Here is a 10,178-nt window from a genome sequence, read left to right as displayed (position 1 = left end):
GTGTGTCTGTGCAAGGAATGGAGGCAGTGGTGGGGAGCAGGAATGGAGTAGTAATGGGGGACAGAAACCACAGAGCCAGGGAAGATGGTGGCCATGAGGAGACATGGTGCAATGGTATCACCCCAAAACTGCAAATGTTAAGAGTTGCATGCCTCAATTCTCTCTGTAAGTGACGTATGAAAAGAACACCACAGGCATTTTCTCATAGCATTTGACTGGCATGTAACTATTAAGCACTCATTCCACTCACAAATCCATTCACAATCCCATTTCAAAAAGGCTCCTGATGTTTGCATGATAGTAAATGAAAAGCAAAGGATGGCATTGAAGAAAGGAAAGGGGTGTGGGGAGAAGAGCAGTCATATGGGAAAAGGTAACAAAATATTTATATCAATGGCGCTCTCTAGCGGTTATCATCATAATTGAACCAGGCAGAGTTTCCTACTGAATCTGGAGGCAGGCAGCCATTCTCTGTAGCTGGATTCTCTGAAAGCATTGTATTTTTGTGTGTGTGTGTTTAAATATGAGATTAACTCATCTGTGGGGCTTTTTTTGAGCCGGAATTTATTTGTGGCTCCTCTCAGTTGGGCGTCTTGCCATTCTAAGAGAATGAGGAAAGTGTTCATGGTTCATTCCAGCACCTCTTTCTCTGGGAAAATAGCACTGTTCATCTGGAACAACGGCCATCCATTAGTCACTTGCTCCCATCAAAGTGTATTAGAACCACCATTCACATCAATGTTTTTATGTACAATGAGCCCCCATCTTTTACACCAAATTACTTAAGACAAATGAATTATCACCGCCTAGTTCTAGATTGTTAACCAGAGCTGGTTATAGGGAGAAGACCAGCTTGCTACAACAGCTTGCCTGGCTACTGGTCTGTTTCAGGACGCAATGTGCTGGCTATCACCTATAAATCTCTACACAGCTTAGGTCCAAGCTGTGGACCTTAGGTTCCTTTATACGAACCTGCCCAGGGTTTGAGATATTTGATCCTTCCACTATCACAGGTGCTTGGTGCAGACATGGGACAGGGCCTTCCTGGTGGCTGCTCCCAGACTCTGGAACTCCCTCCCTAGAGAAGCCGGACTGGCTCCCTCCTTGCTGTCCTTCCACTGGCAAGTGAATACTTTCCTGTTCCAACAGACTGCTTTTAATTAAAGGGCTGGTGTCATGTTGTTTTTCTTGTAATAATTGGTGTGTTTTAAACAGATTTTATGTACATGTATAGCTTTACTTCTAACAATGTTTATTTTTTTTAATTATTATTTTCTCTCTCTTTTTTTTAGTGGCTCTCATTTTTAGATATAAGCTGCCTAGAGCTCCGTCAGGGGAAAAGGAGGGGTATGTATGTATGTAGAAATAGTTCAATGCTAGCAGTTCCTCAAAGGAACTGAGTCCACAAGTATTGTAACTGAAGAGAGAGGAAAAGAAACTAATTTTATATATTTATTTATATAATGTATTTACAATGTAATATATAGACCACACACATATTTTTGTTGTACAATGTTTTGATCTTTTTCATTATGTTGCACTATATCAGCATTTTTTAAAAAAATGAATGAATGAATGTAGAATTATTTTATCCCACAACATTAATCCAAAAAGGTTCCCAAACAGCTTACAAAAGATTTGACATTGCAACCACATTCAGTAAGATTTGCACACATAATCATAAATAACACTGCACCACGTTTATTTGGGTAGATCCCCCCCCCATTTTCCTTGGTGTTGCCCACTGAGGATCTCAAATCCATGACAAGACCTTGTCTTCCTTTGCTGGCAATTAGTGGTCCCCACTGAGGCCTTCTGACGGAAGGGCTCAATTGAATGTTGCGCAAATATAAATAACTGCCAGGGCCGGTTCGCCCATTAGACAAAGTGAAGCAACCACCCTCGACAGTGGATGCTCGTGGGCAGCAGTGATAACATCAGTATATGCTACTCCCACCCCAGCCTTATCATAGCTGCAGTTCTCTGAGTTTCATGGGAACAGAAACTGGTTGATAAAATACTCTGGAAATTGTAGTTCTGTGAGGGGAATAGGAATCTCCTAAAAACTTTCATCACCCTTAACAAACTACAGTTCCCAGGATTTTTAGGGGGAAGCTGTGACTGTAAAAGTGGTATTATACTGCTTTAAATGTATGGTAAAGATGGGGCGCTTTGTGCTTGTAGCTCCAGAAAGGCCTGTTTCCATGGAGCTTAACCTGCAATTTTAGTCTCCCACGACACCTCCTCTCTGTGGCAGTTAAAACTGCAGCCCTCCAGTGAAGGTATTTGAGTCACCGTTATTAATTTCCTCAATTGCCCCAGCATGATCCTTGGCAATATGGGAATTTAAAATGGCAGCTGCGTCAGTCAGAGCACTGATGCTGCTGCCCACCATTGCTACTCCTGCCAGGTAAGACCATGAGTAAAGAAAAATTGCACCCAGAGGGAACTTTGCTGCGGGCCCCATCAAACTTAGAGCTAATCTTGCCTTCTGGTTGAAGTTCAAAATTGTGGTTTTGCTGCAGAGACAAACCCAATGAGTAGAGAAAGGGCTTTCCCCTCTCAGAGAGGAATAATAATAATAATAATAATAATAATAATAATAATAATAATAATAATTTATTTATACCCCGCCCATCTGGCCGGGTCTCCCAAGCCACTCTGGGCGGCCATTGGGAAGGGCCATTGTATTAGGCAATATAATGAGCTGGGCCTTGAGATGTTAGCAGGAACTCAAGTGATTTAGAAATGGTTGTATGGTTGGGGGTGGGGGGTGTTGTGTATTGATTCAAGGGTTATCATATCTGTATTACTATTGTCTGTATTCACATTAGGGGAAAGTAACTGCCTTCCTGTTCCAGAAGGAACAGCTACTATTGGTTCATTCAAGTTGCTGCATTTGGATCCTCAGTCTTATTGGTTCCCACCAAAAGGCAGCTTTGTGATTGCTTGAGATTCTTCACTCCCAAATGTATCCTCTACTGTCCCTATAAATGTATCTCCCTCTCCTCAGTTCCCCAGTCTTGTTTGCCTGAATAAAGAGTGTTACGTGAAGAAGCTGTCTCCTGCCTGCTATGTCAGAGCTGAAATCACTTACTGAAATCACTAACCTCACGTTACAACAGGGGCAGAATGGATTCTGGGGGACCCCAGCAAGGAAAGGAAGTTCAGGAGATCTAACTAGGTTCAGTTATATATTGGTAGTTGTGCACTGCTAAATAAAGTTTATTCCTTCTAATCTAGTCTTTGTGGCTCATTTGCAATCTTGCAGAAGCTACAGGCATAGTATTGATAGCTCAGCTGTATGAAGTGCTGCAGAGAGCCTACCCACAACGAACTACCTCTTCAATTAATTAGCCGCCATTTCCGAAGGAAAGATGTATCTTCAATATGTCCTTCAAGACTCCTGGAGGATCTGCAAGCTCCAGAGGATATCTTACAAGGCCAGCTCCACAGAATGGTGTCAGGCCTTTTGCCAGGGATCCAAGGCCTTCCTTCTGCTGTTTACACTTTGCACAGAAAATCCAATAAGTTCACATGCAGCCGTAGAGAATTCTGTTTTGATGTCTTGTTCTTCTAGATCGGATGGGGGCACAGATGCCGTGCTGAAAACTCCCCCCCCCCGCGAAATCCTGGGTGCTATGTAAGTGCCATCTGTGTAACAAAGCCTAGAACCCTATTTCGTATGTGTCTGCAATTCCTGTTTAAGATAGAGAAAGCAGAATCTACAGGCGGCAACCATTTTGTGCAGGGGTTCCATTCTTGGCCCAGTGCACATTGGCGGAGCGTGCAGAAGCCTGTTTGACCCTGTTCTGCTCCTGCCCTGTTCCTCACTCTCCCGGGTCCAAAGGGACCTTTGCGTCAGCGGTTGTACGTCAGGTGGATGTGCCAAAAATGGTTGCCACCTGTACGCATGGGCATGAAGGGGAAGGGGCCAATTCTGAGCAGAAAATAGCAAGGAAAGAGACCATTTTTCCTGGCCATTTTAATCTTAGACAGATAGCCTTCTGTGACTGCTTTTCATTAAAGAAAAAAGTTGGGAGTGTGACAGAGTGCTCAGTCAGGTAGAGCATAAGGCTCTTAATCTCAGGTTCATGGCTTTAATAATAATAATAATAATTTATACCCCGCCCCCCCTGCCAAAACCGGGCTCAGAGCAGCTAACATCAAATATATAACATATTACCATAAAATCAAGCAATCAACTAAAATCAAATCAGAATCAAAGTGAAATCTAATGAGATGGCAACCTGTAAATTAGGGATGGGGCCTTAAATGCTCACCAGGCCTAACTGTTTATACTGATCTTATATGAGCCTGTGAGGAAAATGGGGGGGGGGGTCACTTTCATGCAAGTTCTTATAAGGATTGAGGGGGAGTCAGACTGGACCTTGGCTAAAGGCCTGGTGGAACAGTTCCATCTGGCAGGCCCTGTGGAAAGATGTCAGATCCCGCAGGGCCCTGGTCTCTTGTGACCGAGCATTCCACCAGGCCGGGGCCAGAGACAAAAAGGCTTTGGCCCTGGTTGTGGCCAGTCTAATCTCCTTGAGGCCCTGTACCTCCAAGATGTTATTATTTGCGGACCGCAAGGTCCTCCGTGGGGCATACCAGGAGAGGCGGTCCCGTAGATACAAGGGTCCTAGGCCGTATTGGGCAAAAGAATCCTGCATTGCAGGGGGTTGGGTTAGATGGTCCTCATTCTGTAACACTTCTATGATACTTCTACACACATCTGCTGAGCAATTCCTGTTTTGGCCATAAGATGGACATGTTGCTGAGTAAATGTTCAGCTATTAAGTATGGATTTCATACTTAATAGCGGAACATTTGCTCAGAATTTGATCATTTTATTTATATCATTTATAACTATTGCTTCCTTCAAAGACTTTAAGGTGAGCACACATGGTTTCTCTCCTACCCCATTTTACTCTCTCACAACAACAACAACAACCCTGTAAGGTTGTTCAGGCTGAGAAAGAGATCCAAGGTCAATTAGTGAGTTTCATGGCTTAAGTAGGTATTGAACCCAGAACTTAACTGTTTTTGTCTAACCACTGCACCACACACGGGCTCTCAGTAACAGAACCTTATCACATATTTGTGAGAACAATAACACTTTGGTCACATCCACACTGTACATTTAAAGCACAAGGCTTCCCCCAGACAATGCCAGGAATGGTGGTTTACCCCACCAGCACTTTTAACCAACTTCTCAGGATTCCTTGGGGAAATTTATGTGAGGACGGTGAGAAGCACTGGAACGAGGTAGGCAACTCCCATTCCCTCTTCCCTTGTCACCACCTATTCTGTACCTAGGCTCTTTGGCTCAAGTGCTTTAATTGGGAGTTCAATTCTCCAACAATGAACCTTACACACATTTGCAAGTGGGCCCTTATCTAAAGATAGGAAGGAAAATGGGAAGGGCCAGGACAACAGAAACTCCTGTTAGCAGACTCTGAGTCAGTCTTGACTATGCTCAAAGGCCCATTCATATGTAACTCCTACTCATGGGCAGCAGACAAATAACCATTTCACATTTCACTTCCAAAAGAAGACATAATTCCACACCAAGACACTCCCCAAGGGATATATATAATTCTTTCTTTCTTCTTTCTTTCTTTCTTTCTTTCTTTCTTTCTTTCTTTCTTTCTTTCCATATGTGGTGTGGGTGGGTGCATGCAATTTGTTCCCCCTTATGGCAGTCAAGGGCTGTGTACTCTGTTCACTAGTCCTTGCACTAGCAGACAGGTATGGTAAGTTTTAATGTTGCACAACAGAGAAATCCAATGCAACAGCTGCAATTGAGGAAACTCATTAATTTCCTTGGGCAACCACATTCCATGGGCAAAAAAACTTTGACCAACAGAACAATTGTACCAATACTTAGCGCTACATGGGTTGCAACCTTTTATTATAATGATGATGGGCAAGATATATGCTAAATGCCATATTGGAATGTAAAATATATTCAGTTTCATGTTTGTTTGTGGTGCATAGGATATACAGAAATGCTTGCACGAGAGTGGAGCAAAGGGAAGAATCTCTCTGTGTGCCCCAAACAATACTAGAGTTCCTGTTCCAGGCTGACTGGAGTCCTGAGCAGAAATACTCCTGAGGATTTACGCTACAGCTGTTTGCCATTCTTGAGAACATAAAAAGAGCTTTGCTGGGTCAGAAAAAAGCAACATGTTTGTCACAGTGGCCCATGAGAAGCCTTTGTAAAGCCCAGAGCAGAGAATGAATGCAGTTGCTCTCCAGCAGCTGCTGCACAGCAGCAAACTGCCTCTTGAATCCTGCAGCTCATCCTTGTTAGCAAACTCAAGTGATAAGAGCTGACTGAAACAGGCCCAAAACAAGGCTATCTGATAAACATTGGGGTATCTGTGTGCTTGGAGGGAACCCTGACGTTTGCAAACTATACTCTGACTGCCCTTGTTTCATAATTGACTATTACGGATGAACACTTTTAGCATGTCACAATTGTTCCATAGATATGTATTGTCAGGGTCAGTTTATTTAGTCTACAGACCATGAAATGGTTACAGTACTGCGCAAGGTTATTGAGAAGAAGAAGAAGAAGAAAAACACTATACGCACGAACAAAGAGTGCAGCATCCTGTTCATATAAGGGACAAACAGACGCTGAGCGAAATCCACAAGCCAAACTGCAGCACAATTGCACTCTCGGCTCATGTGGTTTCTTTCCAGCCTCTGGTCCTCAGAAGCACCCTTCATCTGATAGTGGAGACAGACCGTATTCATCAGGGTTAGTAACCACTGGTTATTGATTGATTGATTGATTGATTGATTGCTGCTCTTCACCCTAAGGTCCCAGGGAGGGTTATGGCATTAAAATAAGTATTAAAAAATAATTTAAAACAAGTTATCCTCCATAAATTTATCGAATCCTCTTTTAATGCCTCCCCCCCAGTATTATTAGTATTAAGTCTGCCATTAAAACTGAAACATAATATTTATGTGCGGTATGTATTGTATTAGTTTGTTTTTGTAAGTAACTTCAAGACGTTGTGGAAAGTAACAACAGAACAAGTGAATTAATTTATTAAGGTGGCTGCAAACACATGCTGCAACTGGCTTGTCTGTGAAATACGATGGGCTGTACCCAATTAAGTTCAACTCAGAACAGACCTAATTGAAATTAATGGACTGAAAAGTCATGCCTATCAATTTCAATGGGTCTACTCTGATTAGAACTAGCAGTGTCTGGATGTGGATTAAGGGCCATAGATGTGGATTAAGGCCCTTAGTTTTCTCCTGGGTGAGTGTCCATGCTTTTCTACTTCTACAGAAGGCTCACTGTATTTGCATTTAGTGTATAAATGTGGGTGACTAAGTACTGGCCTTTTCCATTTGTTTGGTGTTGACTCATGTGTTAACATGCACCGCCTGGTACTGAAGCTAATTTTCCAGCCTATCTTGAGATAAGTGTTTCCATGCCACCAGCTGCATATTCTCAAATGTATATTGCAGGCACCAGCTAATGTTCCTTATTAATACCTTGCACTAACAGCTGGAGAAAGCCTTGGCTGGTAGACAGTCTGTTTCAGAAAACAATGATTTGGGTCTGTTGATGGCACAGCATTATTTCAAGAGAGACCTAGGGTTTGGGAGGGGGGAAAGTATTCCATTCATTAGGCAGACCTCATAACTTCTGTTTGGCTGGGGGTAGTGAGGCAAATATCAGCTCCTTTCCAACCTTAATTCCTTCCTTCCTACCAACTCTATGAAGACCAGAAAACCAGGGTAGGGATTTTACTGCATAATCTTAACCAAACCTACTCAGAGCTAGCTTCTATTAAATAGAGAGGTGTTGAATTCTGTGGAAGTCTTATTGAAAGTGGAGTTTAGACTGCAGCCTTAATGTTTGAATTCACTAAACTAAAAGCAAAAATATTACATATTACATAGAAGAAGAAGAAGAAGAAGAAGAAGAAGAAGAAAGAAGAAGAAGAAGAGTTTGGATTTGATATCCCGCTTTTCACTACCCGAAGGAGTCTCAAAGCGGCTAACATTCTCCTTTCCCTTCCTCCCCCACAACAAACACTCTGTGAGGTGAGTGGGGCTGAGAGACTTCAGAGAAGTGTGACTAGCCCAAGGTCACCCAGCAGCTGCATGTGGAGGAGCGGAGACACGAACCCGGTTCCCCAGATTACGAGTCTACCGCTCTTATAAGCATGAATGTAGACACTTGATGCTTAGATTATTGGCAAAGAAGATAATGAGCAATTATTTAACTGGGGCTGCAAGTTTAACAGAGAGCAAGCTTCATTGAACATGTACAGGAGTGTGCAACTGGCACAATATATTTTGGCACATGAGACGAACGGCAAAATAGCCTACCCTCCAAGTGTCCCAATTTTCCAGGGACAGGAATTACAGAAACCATCTAGGTTTCTGATTTGACCCTGGAATGTCCCTGTTTTTCTTTTTCCTTCCCTCCATGTTTCAGAAAACAATTTAAAGTGGTGTGGGGGAGGGGGCGCACATGTGTAGATACTGAAAATAAAATGCCTGCGCTAAATAAAGGAAATCGTGACGCTGATATTTACTCAGAATTAAGTCTCATTGAGTTCAACAGGATTTACTCTCTGGTATGTTCCTGATCATTTCCAGTTTCCATTGTTGTTGGTGTTGTTCCTTCTACAGTAGTAGCATATCCCACTTTTTCCCTGGCAGGGATTCAAGGCAGCTTATAGCTAAAATTTTAATTTCATTCCGTTGGTCTGTGAAAGGTGTTGTACATTATCTATTACTTTACACATTTTTCCTCTACAACAACCCTGTGAGGTAGGTCAGGCGGAGAGGTTTTAATTGGCTCAGGGTGACAGAGGTATATCAGAAGCTTCCTGACGTAGAATAGAACATCCCCATTTTCATTGGAGAAATGTTGGAGGGTGTGAAATGGCATCTCCCCGCTAGAGAGGAAGGGACGAGTGAAGCTGTACATCAGGAGCAAGGGGAATCTTTTGCTGAGATTCCTGCATTGCAGGGGGTTAGACTAGATGACCCTGGGACTCCTTCCAACTATACAATTCTATAATTCTATAAATAAGCCTAATCTCCTCCTAGGGTTGTGCTTCCTCCCCTCACACCACCAGGAGTTGCTAGGATCTCCTGGGATATCGTTTGGAAGCTTTTGGCTTTAGTTAACTGTCATTTGTCATTTCATCTAAACTGGGACTCCAGGTTTAATGCTAACTATGGTTAATATCAGCCTGTCAGATTCAAACAATGGGTTAAGAATATGGGTGGCTGACATAACTACTGTTGGTATTAAACAGCAGTCCCTGGTTCAGGTGAAATGTCAAACTGCAGTTAACTCAAATGAAAGGCAAAAGCTCCACCTTCTGGCCATACATGAGGATGGGAGCATGCAAATTTGAGAGGAAGTTAGGCTCATTCACATACTGCTAGCCCATGGTTTGGGGTTACATCAGCCTGCAGCCATATCAATCTGGGGTTCAGGGCTCTAGAATGTGGTGGTTCTTATCATCTGGAGTAAATAAACAAGGTACCCTTGTTTTGTTAGTATATGATCGTAGTAGAATTATCAGCTGTGTTGGACATCTGTAATGAGTAGCTTTCACCAAAAACCACCTTAATTATGTTTTCTTTTAAAAATCCCAGCCAAAATACATAGAATCTAAAGACTGGAAAATGAAACTGGCGGGGGGGGGGTGTATTGGTGTATTTCCCCTGGGCCGGACTTACTGGTTTTGCACTGTCTGTTTGTGTCTTTTCAATTATGCTCCCCCAAATTATTTTAAGACATTATGAATGTTTTCCAGTGAATTTGAGTCCTCTGGGGTCCAAATCAGGCAAAAGGTATAGCTCCAAACTATCTATTGTGTGGGTTTGTTTTGTTATTTGTTTTTTGCTATTTTATACATAACTAAGTTTGGGTGTTTTTATTTCCCAATGAGAGCCTAGCTCATTTATTCACTCAAGATGGTAATGACCACCCTTCTTGGCCCATAGACTATTTCTTCTGTTGGAATCTGTGTAATCAGTTGGAAGCTTGCATATCAAGTGAAATGCAACCACAGTTCTGTACAGTAGCCATAGAAATGGTTTCTCATCATGAATAATGATGGTAAAATCTCACCCTGTGTGCACTACAGAATTGTTGGGTTTATTATTAACGCATATCCCAACAG

Source organism: Lacerta agilis, chromosome Z (genome assembly GCF_009819535.1).
Source record: "Lacerta agilis isolate rLacAgi1 chromosome Z, rLacAgi1.pri, whole genome shotgun sequence".
Lineage (NCBI taxonomy): Eukaryota > Metazoa > Chordata > Lepidosauria > Squamata > Lacertidae > Lacerta > Lacerta agilis.
Note: the sequence above shows the minus strand (reverse complement) of the source record.